The 18,826-nt window shown below is 35.4% G+C and overlaps 1 long non-coding RNA gene across 3 annotated transcripts in view; it reads right to left on the bottom strand.

The window, feature by feature from the left end:
* LOC125264906 overlaps positions 1-18,826 on the bottom strand; it is a 31,247-nt gene that overhangs the window by 7,347 nt on the left and 5,074 nt on the right. The window lies entirely within an intron of this gene.

Raw genomic sequence — 18,826 nt, 5'->3', positions numbered from 1 at the left:
AAAATTGCCTAGGCCAATATATTCAAAAATTCAACTCATCGGTATCATGAAATAAACATGTTTTGGATAACCAGATAGAAATACATCTTAGATACACAATTTCAGTGGTTTTAGCATGAATACAGACAAGTTCCCATGATACCACCACAACCAAAAGTAAATATTTTTTTCTGCTTTACTATAAAACACACGCTGTTGCGAATGCTTCACTAATGTCACACACTCTCATTGCGACACGTTTAACAGATGCATATTTTATGTTAACTTGGACAGAGGCATGGATTGCAACAGGTGACAAACAATAACAATACAGTGAAATAATTATGCAACTATGGCCAATGATCTAGCCCTCTAAACAGGAAAAAAAAAACACACCTTTAGCATACTCAGTAGAGCTGCGTTCTTTGTGGCCATGGGAAGTTCGTACAGTAGGTGTAAAATGTGCCATTCAAAATGTGATTAAGAAACACTGTCTTTATCAAAAATTTGCAATAGTAGCCTAATACAGTATTAATGTATTCACAGTATTAAAGCCTATTCACTTGGCAATTGTGATTTTTAAAAAGTCTAATTTTAAACAGTCGCCGGCCCTGAATAGATGGCTCTTTAAGAGCTTTAGTAACTTCTTCAGAATCAATCCACATGCGCTAAATGTCTGCAAATCTACTGTTAAAATGCTTTAGTTTGGTGATTGTCTCCCTAATGTCAGCCTTTGTCTACCAACCTCAAAGGATCTGTTATGCACAATACATGTCCATTGACCTTGAAGTGGCCTTTATAACAGGCCTGAAAGAGGCACTTTAGGATTCTATGGGTGCTGAGAGGAATGCAAGACTGAGCACTTCTCATGTTTGATCCTGAACGGGGATGACATTTCTGACAGCAGATGGTAGCTTTACAAATTTCTTTAATCCTGCAAGGGAAACATTCACTGTCAAAGGGGGCAACACCTTGGTGATTTCTAAATATTGACTTTAAACTATAAGGTCAAATTCAAGGAGCTAACATTCAAATGTCCCCATTAACAAATGGAATTTATATGGGCTTGCCAGATTGATTGATTGATTGATTGGTTTGTTTATGAAACCTAGTTATTTTTATTATTAAGTCATTATTGTCATCACCACCATCCTTACTGAATTTTTAGCATATTGTAACATTGTAATAAATATTGTAATTCTCAGTAACACTTTATTTTAGGGACTTTTAAATAGTTGCTTATTAGAATGCATATTACTAGAATATTGGCTGTTTATTAGTACATATTAAGCACATATTCATGCCTTATTCTGCATGACCTTATTCTATATTCTTAATCCTACCAACTTAACAACTATCTTAAGAACTATGAATAAGAAGTAAACTAGGCGTTTATTGAGGAAAAAGTCATAGTTAATAGTGAATATGTGTTCCATATACTAAAGTGTAACCTAATTCTCCAACACACAATATTACTGTGCTACTGTGTTCCCAGATGTCGGCGCCACGACACGGGAGGATGAAGGCTGGGATGGGTGGTCTAATTGTGGTCTAACTCCACAATTCAGTAGTTCTGTGTTTCAGCAATACATTTGTAACATGTATAATGTATTTACAAACAATTCTCATAATTGACTTTACACAGACTTTCTTATTCAGTAATATTCAGGCCATTTTCAGTGATTTTAATTCATAAAATTTGCAAAAGTCAGTAATTTCAGTTCATTTTAAAATATTTGGTATAAAATACTGTTGTTGAATTCACTCAACAGATGTTTTTGACTTATGCACCAATGGGTTTTTTTTTTTTTTTTCCCCTTTCAACCAAATCTGTCTGTATGTCTGTCTGACAAACCAGTTTATGCAGTTAATTCACTTGCATTGAGATGGTGATTCAAAGTGATTAAATGAGAATCTCCTCTCTTGATTTTATTTCTGCTGTGGTACTTCTACTATTTTAATACTTAAGTACAATTTAAGTACAAGTGTACTTTAAGTACTTTTTTTTTTACTTTTACTCCAGTATTTTTTTGACCAGATACTTAATTTAGTAAAATTTTCACTCAGTATCTGTATTTCGGTTAAGTATACTTTTTGAGTACTTTTTACCTGTTTAAAGGATTAGTCCACTTTTAAATAAACTTTTCCAGATAATTTACTCACCCCCATCCAAGATGTCCATGTCTTTCATTTGTCAGTCGAAAAGAAATTAAGGTTTTTGAGGAAAACATTCCAGGATTTTTCTCCATATTGTGGATTTCAATGGCTACCAACAGGTTGAAGGTCCAAATTGCAGTTTTAGAATAATAATAATAATAATAGAATTATTATTATTATAATTATTTAGTCATTTTACTTGAGATACTAGATGTTCAAACCAAAGATTTTCTACTGTTTTTGATTTGGCTGACAGGTACAACTAACTTTTTAAAAGTGCTTTTATACATGTGTTATTGTATAAGCACTTTTTTAGACCTAAAACATATTGTATGTTCAAGTCCTCCTAGGAAGTTGAGTGCAAGTCACTTTCATCAGAGTAAAAAATGAGGAACAAAGAATGTGCTCCAGGTGTGTTTTGCTTTTTTATGATTTTAATTAATTTATGAAGCCACTGTAAACTTCATCATTACAGATTATATTGTTACATTACAATGCTATCACATTTTGTGCAGGCATTGAGCTTACTTTGTTGTAAATATAAAAGTCTGACATCACTGCTAAATACCTTTAAGTATTGTGGTATCCCTCCATGTTTCTTACTGACATGCTAGCAACTCGTAAGCATCAGGGATTAAATAAAATCCCGAGCTTCCCACTCATATTAACAACATTGTGGTGGCGTTCATGTGCATTCAACTCATAAATGCGATCTTTCCGACATGACTTGAAAACACACTAGGTAAGTGAACACAAATACAAGCTACACAACCTCAATTTCATGTTTAGCCTCAGTATTTGCAAAAAGAAACACTATAGCTGTTAGCATAATAGTCTTCTTCTATGTCAGTATTCTCTAACTAGTTGTACATACTACCAAAGTAGGTACAACAATTGAAAAACTTAGCCCTACTTTACAACCAACAAAAAAAGTATGTTCTATATATGAATGCAATCTAGACATACATCCGCCATGCTGGCATTGTAATGTGATGTACAATGTAATTTGCATGCTTCCATGCCATTTACAAACTCTCTCTCTGTGGCTTAATGGGATAATAAAGTGTCCTTTCTATGCGCACTTCAAAAACTTGCAGGCAATAGAAGGTTTTCTAGGTACTTTTCGATTACTGTTTTATGAATATAGTGAATAGTATGGTGGCCGAGAGAGCTCAAAATGCTGCAACTGAATCAAATACATGAAAGTAGAAAAAACACCAGCAAATTAAGAAAACATCTTCATCAGTTTGACAACACATGTTGCAAATACTCAAAATGCAAACAAATACAGAACACACTGCAAATACTCACAACACAACCAAATACAGAAATGCACTGCAAATGGCACAGAGCTCAATGCACTGCAACTGAAGAAAACGCATGAAGATGTTTTCTTAATTTGCTGGTGTTTTATCAATTTGCATGAGTTTTCTTCGGTTGCAGTGTGTTGAGCTCTCTAAGCCACTGTAAAATACAGACATTCTAGTCTCCTAATGTAGCTTACTTTTTTTTTTTTTGCTGGTATCATTCTGATATGTAACATGCACTTTCCATTACCTAATCAGTTCATTTCCACTACAGTAAGAAAAATAAATGTTTGTGTTGAGTAGCAGTTATTATTTTCAGTTTGTCTGCTTGAGGCCAATATATATCCCATAGACATACTCATGATCCACTCTCAAATTCCCCTATTGTCACACTTCATCCTATAATATTTTCACCCTTTACAGATATCAGCCACACGGCAACACATGAATTTAGAAAATAATGGCATACAGGTGTTTCTGTATTTCTTTTATGTTTTGCCATAAATATATTGTTTACCCTCTACCCTACAAACTGTAACATTAAGATTTGATTCGCTATTATTTGATGACTGATCAACAACTGCATACCTAACTCCTTACTAATTGTTGTTACTTTTTGGACATATTTACATGGCTAGTAATGTTTGTCCTTGGCCAGATATTGGATCGCAGCAGGGGACATGTCATAATAACACCCAAGGAAGTAGTACATTAGGAAATAATTTACTTGGTTTATTGGTCATGCATGGTTAGAATGATGTCTGAAGGCTGTTCCAGTAATGCTAACCTATCATCATATGAAATGTGTTCAAGAGACAGCACCACACAATATTCTAGGTTCAAATGCTAGTGAAAATGTCAAGTTGACAGGTAGTACTGCCTCATAACAAAAATAAGCAGCTTGAGACACACATTGGACATTTTATCAGTAAACTCACAAAAAAAAAAAAAAAAAAAAAAAAAAAAAATCTAAAGTGCTTTTCACACTACATTTAATCGCAGGTTAACGTCTTTTTAAAACCCCTGGTAAAGACCCGTTTTAATCCAGAATGAGGTTTGTGAAGAGCAGAACTTTTGCCATCTAATTGTGTGAAGTGTGAAAAAATGTGGAGTATTAAAATGCAAGTTGTTTAGCAACACACAACCAATAAAACTGCCTCAGTGTTTGCCTCATTAAAAATTCATGATTTTTGTACAGTAACAGAAACTTAAAAAAATAAAATCAATCAATCATATATATATATATATATATATATATATATATATATATATATATATATATATATATTTGAGAGATAAAGAGAAACTATAAATGCTGCTGTTTGTTCTTAATATATTTTATAATCAAGAATTTATGTGGCAACATTTCCTATGGACAAGAAAGAAATAAAAAACAGGTAGCATGCTGTATTTAATGTAACCTCAAACAAGCAGATAAGAATGTTAACACAGGGTTTATAATATATTTAGTTTGAAACTGACACAAAGATTAATTACTAACCAAAGGTATAACTAAAAAATAAAACTAAAAATAAAAATAAGATAATAAGGAAAACTAGAAAGATTATTCTTTCATCTGCATGTTGAAGGGTCAAAATCTGTTTCTATTTTTTAAATGTGTTAATGTGTTAGCAAAACACCTCACCTAAACATTTCAGGGAGTTCTGGTAGCAGGAATTTTATGAATGCTATATGTGAGTGTGACACCATATGACAGAAGTATATTGTGCTGAGTGGGAGAGAGAAACACACGAGGGAAGAATGTATTTCATTCAGAACAAGGGGTTTTATAATCAATGTAAGAATTTAGAAAGCTACACAGTACATGTCAACAGCCTAAGCCATTTAATGTTGAAAAAAATGAGGCCAATGATTTCAACCTTGAAACATTTGACTCCCACATGCACAGCAGCAGCTAGAGGATCTGTTTATCAAAGCCCCAGGTGCCAGTGCTCGTCAAAAGTAGAGATCTTAAGCTCCTAGAAACACAAAAAAGGTCATTAGCTCACTCTACAATTGACAGCACTCGCCTTTGGAATATGGGCGGTCACTTTTAAAAAGAGAAACCGAGATTAAAGTGGAAAGAGCCCCACTGGTAACCAATCTGCATGCCGATAGAGAGCTCTCTCTTTATTCCGTTCACAGTGGCACTTAATCCTCTGTTGTTGTGTTTTCTTTTTTAATTTCTGATGTGATGATATTACAGTTTGCATTGGATGATAGCAGTGGTCAAAGTTATAGGGCCTTTCACACTACGCAATGTGAAAAAAAAAAAATGAGACAAATCTCCTGTCATGTTGTTTTTATTTTATTTTTTCTCACTGTCATGCTTCCTGTTTGTAATGCGCTTCCCTTGCTCCTTATGTTATCCTGTCATGTGCTCCCCTTGTCCATGTGTTATGTTCTCGTTGGTTGGTCTAGTCCTTTGTCCTGTGTTCTCATTGGTTCATTGTTTGATTGTTCACAGGTGTTCCTTGTTTAGTAATTAGTCCTTGTGTATATAAAAAGGCTTGTCCGGAGTATGACATCAAAGTACTGCTAACAGCGATTGGAGAGCGTATGACTCCTTATGCTTTTGAATTGCTCTCACAGTACTTTGATGCCATACGTCGATTGGTCTGGCTTGTTTAGCTTTGTTTGTGTAACCTCTGTTTGGTGAGTTTTGTGTTTCTGTTCATGGTCTAGTTTAGTTAAGTCTAGTCTTTGTTTATTTTGTTCATGTTCAATAAACTGCACATGGGTTCGGCTTAGTGATAGGAGAAATTAAGCTTTTCAAAGCTTTGAATCAATTGAAGCGGTTGCTTCGAAAAATGATTCTGTTTCGAAGCATTTGAAACACCATACACTGGTGGCCCCTTCTGGTCAGAACAGTGTAAATGCAACAAAAACTCAGGCCAAACATGCATAAAAACACCTTTTACAAACCCAGAGCAAATGTTTTATTGAAAGTAAAATCTATGAAATGCAATTAAATAGTCATCTAATAAGATTAAATGTCTGTATAATATGTTTTCTTTTATCAATTTTCAGGGCTTGTTATGTTTGTTCCATGGATGGCTCAGCTAAACAGGCCAGTAAGAGACTATTAACTACTATTATTCCTTTTAATTATACTAATGTCTCATTAAAATGTCTACAAACGTATAAAACTTATGAGAGATCAGGTAAAAATGATAAAAACTTCACCGCTTGGTTCGCCGCTGGGGTCGATCTCAGTGAATCTGCATGATTCATGGGTTCACAGATCACCAACAACTCGCCTTTAGTGGACTCTTGTTACATCACTGACGAATCACAGAAGAATACATATTCATGCATAATCTCAAACTATACAACAGTCAAATGCACATTCATGCAAAATCTTAGACTATTCATTTTCTTTATGAATATAGTTGTTTATCCTTCAGTCAAGCAATTTCTCTCTTTTTGACCTTGCTTTAAGTGCCTTAATCGGTATGAGGTATTCTTTCCTTGCAAATAACCCTAGTGAAAAATGTACTATAAAATAAATGTGTTTTTTAAAAGCCCCTTATGGTGAGAGATTATCCTATAAATGTTTATTTTGCTCCCTTGTACTTTCTTGATTATGACAGATTTTTGAATATGCAGTTACAGTTAGTAGAAGGATTTAAAACTTTGAGTAATGGCACTCATGCTTGGTTGCCTTGGCTGCTTTCCTGTAATTCTCCATTTTCACTAATGGCTGGCAAAGTGAGATCTCCCATGATACTGTCAACACTGTTGCTGAACTGTGATATGGTGCAGACGGTGCATTATGGACTGATGACCGTTGTCTGTGAGTGAAGTATTTACACTTACTCTGAACACTGAATTAAAATGAGACTTTAATTTAAATGAGATTTGAAATTTATTTGAATATATTTAAAAGAAACCATTTTAATATGCTCATTTGGTGCTCAGTTATTATCAATTGTTAATGGGGTCCCACTTTATATTAAGTGGCCTTAACTACTATGTACTTACATTTAAATTAATTATTTGATACAATGCACTTATTGTGTACATACATGTTTTTACATTGTACTTATATTTTAAAAACACCTGCATGTAATTACATCTGTAATTAATTTCTGGAATTACATTTATAATTACACTGTTGACCCATCCCTTACACCTTACCCCTACCCTTAAACCTACCCATACCACCAAAGCTTTCCCTAACCTTACATGTATCCCACCTCAAAAGCAGCAAAAGGGTTTTGCAATTCAATATGAACCCAATAAGTACATTGTACTTATTTTTTGATGTAAGTACATAGTAGTTAAGGCCACTTAATATAAAGTGGGACCGTTAATGGTGTTCAAATATTAAAAATAATGATTAGTGCTGAAAATATTTTTGTGTGATGCATTTTTTTTTTTTTTGTCAGAATTTTTTTGATAAATAGAAAGTTCAATGAACAGTATTTATTTGGAATAGAAGTATTGTCATGCTGAAAATGTATTATTATTATTATTATTATTATTATTGTTTTTAATCTTACTTAAACATACCTAAACATTTAAATGTTATCACAGTTAGATAATCTGTTTTCAATATTGATAAAAAGAAATGTTTCTTGAGCACCAAATCAGTATGTTAGAATGATTTATACACACAATCGTCTATGTCTGACAGACTGTTCATGTACCTACCACAGAATTTGCCTTTGTGTGTGTGTGTGTGTGTGTGTGTGTGTGTGTGTGTGTGTGTGTGTGTGTGTGTGTGTGTGTGTGTGTGTGTGTGTGCGTTTTTGTGACATATCATGACACAAATGTGTATAATGACATGGGTATGACATAGGTATTACAAAAAAAGGTTACTTATGAGGACATTACCCCATGTCCCCACTTTTCAAAAGGCTTATAAATCATACAGAATGAGTTTTTGTGAGAAAGTAAAAATGTGCACAGTTTCCTGTGATGGTTAGCTTTAGGTGTAGAGGGATAGAAAATACGGTTTGTACAATATAAAAACCATTACGCCTATGGAATGCCCCCACAATTCACAAAAATGTGTGTGTGTGTGTGTGTGTGTGTGTGTGTGTGTGTGTGTGTGTGTGTGTGTGTGTGTGTGTGTGTGTGTGTGTGTGATATTGTATTTCTGTTGACAATATCTCACTATTGCCATTGGCAATCCCATGGGTTCTCTTCTAAGTGACAGCAGGCTGAAGTTGAAAGCAGTGTGCAATTGACAGAAAACACAGACCTAGAACATGTTTACCATTGCAATTCACAAATGACAGCATAGCCACAGAGACAACTTTGCTATAAATAATAGTAATAATGGTATATACATTTATCTCCCCCCCCCCCCCCCCACACACACACACACGCACACGCACAGACACACACTACACAAATGAAATAATGCAGATGACATTGCAAGCATGACAAGCTTGCCATTTTTGCGTCATTTTTACATGACCAGCATCTTTTCCCACTGATGTCTCAAGAAGAAGAAGAAGAAGAATAAATAATTTTTTTAATAATTCCAGGAAGAGATGATCTCAATGGCCAGCAGTTATTCAAATTAGCCCCCCAAAGCTCAAGCCTTTATAATATTTGTCCTCATTGCACGTTTAATTGGCTGGTCTATAATTTTGTGCTGAGAATTAAAATTCAATGACTGAGATAACATAGGCATCCACTTAACCTTCACCCTTATTTTGAACATTTTAATGACTGCCTTGCTTCAGTGACACCATCAGTGTTTATAGCGCTGACGGCAAGAGCAGTATCTGGAGAATAAAGAGAGAGATCTCATTTATACACACAGCCTGTTCTTGCATTTATTTTCACTCCAAATTACCAGCCCTTCTATTTGTTAAAGCACCTCATCTGCATTGAGTGCAGTAAGAAAGGCTTCTGCGGACACTCTCGTGTCTCTTTATTTCACAGCCAGGCTGGAACCCTGGAGTCACACAGGAGAAGGACAGGCTGATTCCCTAACACACAACTGTAATCCATCTTAAAAGCACACTAGATAAGCTGTTTAAAGCATTCAGAAAACAGTGTCCTCTTGAAACACACACACACACACACACACACACACACACTCACACACACATGCTATGACATTCAAATGTGCTCCAAGTACAGAATAATTGCTCATTCTCACAGATGAGACTATAAATGCTACAATAATTTTATTTGTGTGTGTGTGCGTTTTTGTGATTTATGAGGACACAAATTTGTATAATGACATGGGTATTACACTGGTATTACGACGTAAACATGAAATATGAGGACAATTCATGAGTCCTCATATTTAAAATAGCTTTAAAAACATGCTAAACAATGTTTTATTAAAAATGTAAAAATGCAGAATGTTTTCTGTGATGGGTAGGTTTAGGGCGATAGAAAGTATGGTTTGTACGCCTATGGAATGCAGTAACTATTCTGAGTAATACATTATTGTGTTATTAAGCTCCTAATTACTTTTCCAGATTTCCCCTGGTAAAACATGGCTATATCTGAACTTCTGAACATTTCTGGTTACTGCCAATTTTGCTGTCATTCTTTTCCTGTGAAGAATAACATTACATGCAGGGTCCCACTAGCAATTATCTGCAAGGAATTACACGGTGTCATTACTAGTACGAAGGAGAGCGATAGAGAACTTTCAGTGAAAATGTTCAGCCTGGATCTCTATCTCAGTCACTTCTCTTTTTTCCCCTCTGTTATCATTCAGTAGCACCAAGGAAAAGATGTTTGTGCTATTTCATAGTTTATGTTGACTGGTAGTAATTTATTCCACCTACTGAGCACTGGCAAGGAATGGAAGCAGGAAGAGAGAGATAAGACAAATTGATGAGCAGTTGGCTGGGATCACAGTGACTGTAACAAAGACGTTAGAGGAAGTACCCCCAGGTCATTAGAATACTGATGGAAAGAAATTGGTTGCAACCTTGAGAAGTCAAAGTGTGGATGCCTCCCCACCTAAAATCTGTTAAAGTTGAGCTGGAATCATGCCATGCTTGAATTGTGACAAATAAAAATCTATATCTGGTCTATATGCTATACGTTCACACGGCAGCAATACAGTCGCAAACATGTTACGGCACCATTTTTGATGTTTTCTTTAGTCACTTTGTATACAGGTGTAATTTGACTTTGATCAGTCAATGAAATATAATGAAAAGGAATTTAAACAATATATTATATATCACAAAATAAACTGCACAGCACCATTTATAAGAGCCTGACCCTAAAAAAAAAAAAAAGAATAAAATAAAATTAGATTCAACAGAGCAAAAAAAGAAAAAAAGTTATAAATAATTACATGCAAGAGAAGAAAATAATTCTTAAGTCTACACCTCCTACTTCTGATGATTAAGAATATTGTATTTACTTATTATTTGGATTTAAAAATGTCAGTACATGTGATTTAAAAATATCGGTACATGATTTTTGCTTTAACTGCTTGTCAATCTTATAATAGTCAGTGGTAGCACTTCACCAAGAGTAATATTTTAAAAAAATGTTGAAAAATATCTATATTTTACACATATCCATGTGAAAATGTACAGTCAAAAGCGCCCTGTGCATTCAAACTGAGGAGACACATTCTGATGAAAAAATCACAACGAACAAACAGAAAAAAAGTATGGTATTTAAAAACAGGTTTTTTGTTGGTTGTTTATTTTTGTTTTTAAAGAGGCCCTTCTATGAAACGGGATAAAAAGATACCAGAAAGAAAAAGAGAAAGTCTCCCTCTATTCTTAAAGCTAATGAAGTCCAGACTGCGTTATCTTTCTGATGTAAACTTGCAGAAGCCCAGTGCTAATGAGTTTCCTCACCACTTTTAGGGGATTCGTTTCAACACTAGAAGACTGGTGCGTGTGTGTGTCATCTGATTAGGAGCTACCGATGTCACAAGAGAGATGGAACACTAATAATTTTCACCTTCTAAAAAAATATGGCCTAAAGCTAAATAATAAAAAAAAAAGACTATCTGCTGCAGATCAGCTCAAAACTGTGATATGAAAATATTAACAGTTTGCTCATGCTGCTTTGTGGCCTGTAGAGATTTCAAACTACAGACTAGATAATATTGCCTGAAGAGACAAACAATACAACATGTAACCTGAACATGAAACTCAAAAGTAATGATCGTAGTTATCCAATATCTCTGATACTATAACAAGAACATTAATACACAACGGTCATTAAATCCTTCACATGCCTAAAACGCTCAAAGAAAAGGCAATTGCTTTTGTACAATATATAATTTAGCCAGTAAATATAAGGATATGTCAAGGTCCAATAGGAACATTAATTCAATGCAACCAAAGAACCACAAACTGCCAATAATGAAATTTTCTTATCTATATAGTTGAAAATAAATAACATTAGTTTTTTGTAAGTAAAACTAAATATATATAATACATAATAATTATGTTATATTGGTTTGACAAAAAGCAGATGCTGTTATTGTACAAACATGGATTAGCGTGTTTTTCACAAATTCCATTTTCACAATTTCAATCCATAACCCTAGCAACCCCCAGAATGCATAAATGTCAAACTTCAAAGATTTAAAACTGTTTTAAACGTTCGTAATTGGTAAAGGCAAAAGGCACATGATAATGCATGTAACTGGTCACCTCTTTGCTTAGATACAAACATGAGCGTGATACACACTATCGTTTAAAAGTTTGTCCTTAGTAAGATTTTTTTTTTTTTTTAAGTAATAATTAAGAATTTTAATTCAGCAGGGATTGATTTAATTGATCCAAAGTAACAATAAAGACAAAAAAAAAAAAAATAATACAAAAAATATGTTTGTTACCAGCAATGTGTGAAAAGCAGGTATTGTGTAGAATGCCTAGGGAATATAATATAGAATGTGTGAAGTTTGTAGGGCAAAGTATGAAATGTCTGTTTTTTGTGATTACGTTGCATACAAGCCGACTGGCCCTTTGGCATTGTATAGAATGCCTAGGAAATGTGTGAAATATAAACCAATTCATACTTTGCCTAGACTTCAGGCACTCTATATATTCCCTAGGCATTCTGTACAATGCCGGATTTCACACATCGCTGGTAACATATGCATTTCAAATAAATGTTGTTCTTTTCAACTTCCTATTCATCAAAAACTTTCACAAAAATATTTTGTGAAAAAAAAGAAAAGAAAAAAAAAGTGCAGCAATCAGAATGATTTCTAAAGGATCACACGATACTAAAGACTGAAATAATGGCTGCTGAAAATAAAGCTTTGCGGAAAAATATATTAATAAATATATGCAATAATATTTCACTATATATTTAATATTTCACAATATTACTATTTTTTCATTAATCAAATAAAGCCTTGGTGAACATAGGATACGTTAACATTTATAATAATAAATCGTATCGACCCTAAACTTTTGAATGGTTGTGTACATGCTCAAAAGTAGTCGACATTTCTGTTAAAAATTGAGTCAGGATTACAGGTATTAATAGGGCACACAGATGAAAAATGCTGTTCATGATTCAAAAACAATCTGGCATTGCATGCAGGTTTGATTTTGTTTCAGGAGCACAGGGATTTCACTCCCCAGCAGTTGCCTTTGAGCACCATTTACAATGCTGCTCTCTCTCATACGCTCAAAATTCAACCAAAGTAAATGAGCAGACTGAGATGCTTTGATCTGGTTCTGATATCTGTCAAAATTTTCATCCCACAACAAAGGAGAGAGAGAGAGAGAAACAGGTAAACCCTGGCCTTTTGATCTCCACCCTATAGCGGGCAGTGCAGCCTCTGAAGTGGCATGGGTCATTAAAACTCTTCTGCCATGGCGGCTCGCTTCAGTGCAGATGAGAGAACAAGGTTACAGGAGAGGACTGTGCTGTCAGGAGCATCCAGCTAAGAGGCTTCCGGGTCTCTGGGGGCTCTATCCATCTTTACATGAGTACACATTTGCTCAAAGACGTTAAGTCTATAGACTGACCTCTAACCAGCAACTCAGACTTTACCTGCAAGCTGATGGCGTATATTTCTCTGGGTCAGACAACAGAAATGATACTCTCGGCCTGCAATAAACAGCTTTGTAAAGTAGTAACTATTAATATGAAACTACACCGGAGCATCTGAACATTTTCATGTGTCTGCTTGTTCGGTATTCTCTGTGCCGGCTGCCATAATTCAAGACAAACCTTCCAAGATGCTTTGTGGATTGATTTGGCATTTTGATGTTGCCCAAAATCGGCCATTGTGTGTCCCACAATGAGGCTGATTCACCCAACAACTCAATTTCACTTTTCAGTCAAAATGAGATTGGGTGTGAGCAAAGGCAATGAGGTCAGTGTGAAAAATAATCTCGTGAGACATAATGTTCCTCATACATATTTGAAATATGTGAATGTAATTTGAGATGGAAGTATGCCTAATCTATTTTTTTGATGTTAGATGGCAAATCCATCCCCACCTGTCAAGATACTAATCAATTTCTTTTTTCTTTTTTTCCCAATGAAGGGGAAACCAAATAATAGGATTGAATAGTTTATTTCCTACACTGTATTCAGGGCCCTTAAATGCATATTAAAGACTAAAGAGCACACGCATTTCAAACAATTTTGGCTATGCAAAGTCATTGCTGAATATGGGATCACAAGACGGAGTAGTTACAGATGTATTTGTACAGACGTGGTAGGAAAAAAAAGAAAATAAAAAAGACAGTGGCAGGCAAGAAAGACTGGAAATTATACAACACACAACAGAAGGGAAACATAGGTTTGATACTTAGAACATGCTGAATGTGTTTTGGTGGCCATCTGGACATTTATTGTGGCTATCCATTCTGGTATTTCCACATATGTGAGTCACTATTGGACTTACTTTGGTATCCAGGCGATTGTATCAACCAGACTCACAGCTTCCCAGAAACACATTAATCCTTTCATTTGGGAATATGTGAGATTTTAAGTGTGTATGAGTCACTTAAGGTAACTAATAACAAACTAAACATATAGGTGGACATTACAGCTGTAGTTTTTCAAAGCCTTTAAATCTGTGTCCCATCAAAGGGCATTTAGATTCCCCTGTATTTTATTCCAGTATGGGTTGCATATTGTCTAGAGACTAAACAGTCTTTGAGGGTTTTACTTTGAGTGGTAGTTAGAGAGTTACGGAGCCCGGGACATGACATGCAGGAAAAAAAATAGTAGGCTAAATCGTGTACACAATTTACTAATTCATTTCCTCGATTTACTAAATCGTGCGCACGATTTACTATTCCGTTCCCTCGATTTATAAATCATGCACATGATTTATAAATCGAGGGAACGAAATAGTAAATCGTGCGCGCGATTTATTGCATGTCATGTGCAGGGTTCCGTAGAGACTTGTTCTAGCACCAAAACAATGTATTTTTTTTTTGTGTCAAAAAGATGCATTTTAAAGTTTGTTTTGTTTTTTTGTTTTGTTTTGAGAATCATAGATTCATTTTGAGCATCACAGATGCTCATGGCGCCGCAAGTGTCACACAAATGTGTTCGTAAAGACAAACACCAAAACACAGTCTGGATGTTCATCATCAGTACAATGGTGCAAAACCACCAGATATCCGTGATGGTTTTAGCAGCAGGTGGGAAAACAGACCTGAAACAGACTGCTAGTAATCTGGTAATCTGGTCTAGAGTTTCAGGCTTTTCCAAGAGGAATATACGGTCTCATTCATCAAGGCTGACAGACTATATCTAGCACCTGAGAGCTGCCATCCAATATCATATACTCAAATCCATTCTCATCCAGACACACCGCGGGTCACATCATATCCCTTTTCACAGGAAGACTCCCTTGCACACATGCTTAATGGCCACTATATCACTAGTCTTTTCACATATTATAACATTAACAATGTACGATAATGATGATGATAACAGCGCTGATGATAGGTGACAGAAATTATGTTCATGATGATGATATGGACTGCTGTCATATTGTCATTTATTTATGGAGAAGAGTTTTGCCTTAAAAATGGTAATGAAACATATTAAACATCTTAAAAGCAATTTATTTTAGATTAGATATTTAATTTATTTATTGAGGTTTCAAAAACAAAGACTGAAAAACAACAATGCTAATTTACCAATTTTCACTTTTTAAGTCAAGTCTATCATAATATTAGATAAATCAAAGAGAAGCCTGGAGACTGGGTTTTTAATTCCGTTTGCAAGCACTGCTCTTTTTATCTAATTCATGTAAATGCATTTAAATAAAAAGAGTAATCAAAGTGAAATTTTGCAGAACTGGCTTTTGTTGCACCAACTATGCAGAAACAAAAGTAGAATATGCACGGCATGAAAATCATTAATTTTTATAGGACAGTGCAAGACTAACTGGACTGGAGATTTGCCAAGTTGAAGGGGAGACATCCATGAGGATGGAATTGCTTTACTCACCAGCTCCATCTTTTAGTATCGGAAACTTGGATCAGTTTTTCATAAATCCAACAAGCACGCTTCATCTACTTTAAAACATATCTTGCTAAATAAATAAATAAACAAACAAATAAATAAATGAAGCCTTTGTTGCATTCTTTTCCAGGGCTAATGCTTAGCCACTATAAGCAACAAAGAAAGTCTCTTGCGTGTCTCACTCAAGCTGGAGGAGAGTGCATGGGGGACTAATTATGCTGGCACAACCTCAACACTCAGTGGGAGAAATTTATCTCTTGTGGAGAGTTCTGGGTACAGTTAGGCGCCCACTGGTCTGAAAGAATGGAATGGGGCATGAAGAGAAATCATTTGTGGCTCTACCAATCATTTGACTAATGGTTTTCATAGTATTATAATCAAAGAATTTGAAAAGCCGATTGGAAATTCACAATTCAAAAACACACCACAATCCCAAATTTTAAAGATAACACTTAAAAGTTTGAGGAGGACATGTGCAATGTCGTAATGTGCCATGCTGAAAATGCATTATAGTACTAAGAAATTAGCTCAAATAGTGCAAAAGAAACTAATTAAAATGCAAAACAGGCCCTAGCATGAGGTTGCACAACACGACAGCAACCGTCTCCTCATTTTTTACTCTCTGTTTTGTTTGTTTCACCTATTGGGCAGCTTTCAGATGAGAAAATATTTTGCATCATGACCCTGATCAAAATGCAGCTGACATTGCAGAGAACAATACCAGTGCATTTAAATGGACGACGCGTGCGGCGGCTGAAGAATGGCACTAAATGAAACAGGCTTCAAAGCCGGGTGGCTCAGCCTGCCTTTGTTACCCAGACTTTATATGAGGATGGATAAAAACCTTGAGTTGATTCTGTGAATATGCAATGGCTTACAACAAATCCCGGGGCTGTGTCAAGAGCTCTCGTTTGAGCCGTTGTGCTTTACAACAACGGCGCTCCTCTGGGAGCAACAGTTTCAGCATATATGCCAAAGGGTTACATGAATTATCAATAACAGTGTATATTCTGTTCAGTCATTCTAAATGGACAGTGTGCTCTTATCTTTTCTGTTGCTGGGTAACAGCTGAAGAGAACCGTTATGCGCTTGTAGTGCCTGTAGTGTAGAGCTAGAGGGTCCATTTTGACTCATAATTCCTGAAAAGGGGCTCTGAAAGCAGCTGTGTCTTTGTGAGGTGAAACTGGCACCTCTTTACATACAATACAATAAGCTTACATCATTTAAGACTATTCTTCCTTGAAAAGAGGGGCTAATCACATAAACTATCAAGATGTGCTGTAACACAGAAACAGCATTTTGGAGCTTTTAAACAAAATGTCCTTGTTTTTGCTAAAAAAAAAAAAAAAAAAAAATTCTTCAACCCAAAAATAGAAATTGTCATCATTTGCATCACTCCGTTCCAAACCCCTATATCTGTCTTTCTTCTGTTGAATACAAAGGAAGATATACTGAAGAATGATTTTGTCCAATGAAAGTCAATGGCATCCAAGAACAAGGAACAAAACACTGAGACATTTTTTCAAAATGTCTTCTTTTGTGTTTCACAGTAGAAAGTAAGTTATACAGGTTTAGAACAACATGAGGGTGAGTAAATTACAGTATTTTATTTATTTATTTATTTTTTTGGCGAACTATTCCTTTAAGAGTCTTTATTAGGCCTCATTAAATAAAAAATATTAAATGTTAAGACGTACATTTAGAAGATTTGCACACAGGGGTGCGTTCCCAAAAGCATCATTAGCCAACTAACATCGCAAGATCCGTCGTTACTAACATTGTTCAGTGATTTGGTGTTTCCCGAAACCATAGTTCAAACAAATATTTGCAAACTGCATCGCAAACTTGTGTGGTTGGAACGGCAGCTCTCGAGCTGTGGTTAGAAGCATAGTTTCATGTTTTTATGACATGTGGACTTAATAAATCGTTATCTTGAGCAAAAGAAGCAAGCTGACCTTAAGTACAATGTATGGGCCCTATCATACACTCGGAGCAATGCGGCGGCAGGTGCGACGCAAGTGTTTTTTGCTAGTTTCAGTTCAACGCAGTTATCATTTTCACGTCCTGCGCCAATAGCACAAACCATTATGTATTAAAAAAGCTTGTCTTTGACATTCACAGAAAGACACCTGAATGGATTATTTTTTTCATAACAGGTCCCTGCTAACCTCGCACTCTCTGCTGACAGGCTGCCTGTGAAAAGAAAACTTAGTCCATGCACCTTGCTTTGTGTCTGCCATTGATTGTCCCCTTTTACTCTCATCTGCCATCCATAGGCCTGTTGCTACGATGCCGTTGGTTTTCTGAACCAAGCTGAATAGGCTCTACAAAGAAACACATTTACTGAAGAGAGTTGCAGTGTTCTGAAGACGCAGTGGCATTCATAACCTTGTTATTCCGTCCCTGAAATGAATGTGTCCTTCCAGTCATGCCCTTTACTTTGTTATGCTCAAAGGGCATAGCGAGGAAGATCCACTCTGGCATCCGTTCATTTGACACATAAACAAAACAACACTCTGTCAGATGTACAGCTTCAACCAGGTTCAGTTCTATAATTGACGATAAGAACAAGCTACATATCATGAGAGATTTAGCCCCCTACTTTCAACCCACTCATTTATGATAGCTCTTTTACAAATCATACCCTAAAAGACAGACATGCACAGGAACTGCAGATAAGAACAAAAGAAAGGAAGCTGATATGACTCAAACACTCCAGTGGGATCATATCCATCGCCATGACGAGGTGGGAGTAGTTAGCATTTCATAAGCTCTGTATTCGTGGATCATTTGCATATGCATATGTGCATGTTATTCTCATAATGCACCTCTGTCCAAGTATTTGGAGAGTTTTACATATATACGAAAAAACGCCATGCATAATGGGATTAGCTATCTTTCAATCTCTTCTCACCATGCTTTAGGAAAAAAATACCTTTCCTGAATTTTTGAATTATTTATTAATCATTTATTCA

The sequence above is a fragment of the Megalobrama amblycephala genome, linkage group LG3 (assembly GCF_018812025.1).
Source record: "Megalobrama amblycephala isolate DHTTF-2021 linkage group LG3, ASM1881202v1, whole genome shotgun sequence".
Taxonomy (NCBI): domain Eukaryota; kingdom Metazoa; phylum Chordata; class Actinopteri; order Cypriniformes; family Xenocyprididae; genus Megalobrama; species Megalobrama amblycephala.
Note: the sequence above shows the minus strand (reverse complement) of the source record. Positions and strands in the feature narration are given on the sequence as shown.